This window comes from Dermacentor albipictus, chromosome 7 (genome assembly GCF_038994185.2).
Source record: "Dermacentor albipictus isolate Rhodes 1998 colony chromosome 7, USDA_Dalb.pri_finalv2, whole genome shotgun sequence".
Lineage (NCBI taxonomy): Eukaryota > Metazoa > Arthropoda > Arachnida > Ixodida > Ixodidae > Dermacentor > Dermacentor albipictus.
This window is the reverse complement of record NC_091827.1, coordinates 15,536,276-15,536,661: the sequence shown is the minus strand read 5'-3', so window position 1 is coordinate 15,536,661 and position 386 is coordinate 15,536,276.

Here is a 386-nt window from a genome sequence, read left to right as displayed (position 1 = left end):
TCATTCAGAGTAGTGGAAGGACGGCTTTCTATTAACTGACCTCTTCGTGCTTCGCCTCTCTATTACGTTACCGACAAAGACCGAATGCTAGCGTTTTGGGACACCTACACCCGGAAAAAGCAGCAAGTGGCGCAAGTGGAGTGACTATGGGGTTCCGCTGCTCAACTCCAGGTCGAGAGTTCGATCACAGCCGCGGCAGTCGCACTTCGATAACGCCGAAATGCAAAAACGCTCGTGTGCTTGGTCTTAGGTGCGCGTGAAAGAACCCCAGGTGGTCAAAATTAGCCCGTTAGTGCCCCTGCTACGCCATGTCTCAAAATAAGATCGCGTTGTTCGGGCACGCAATTGAAGCTATAGAATTTCATTTTTTTTTGTTCCAAGAGAAA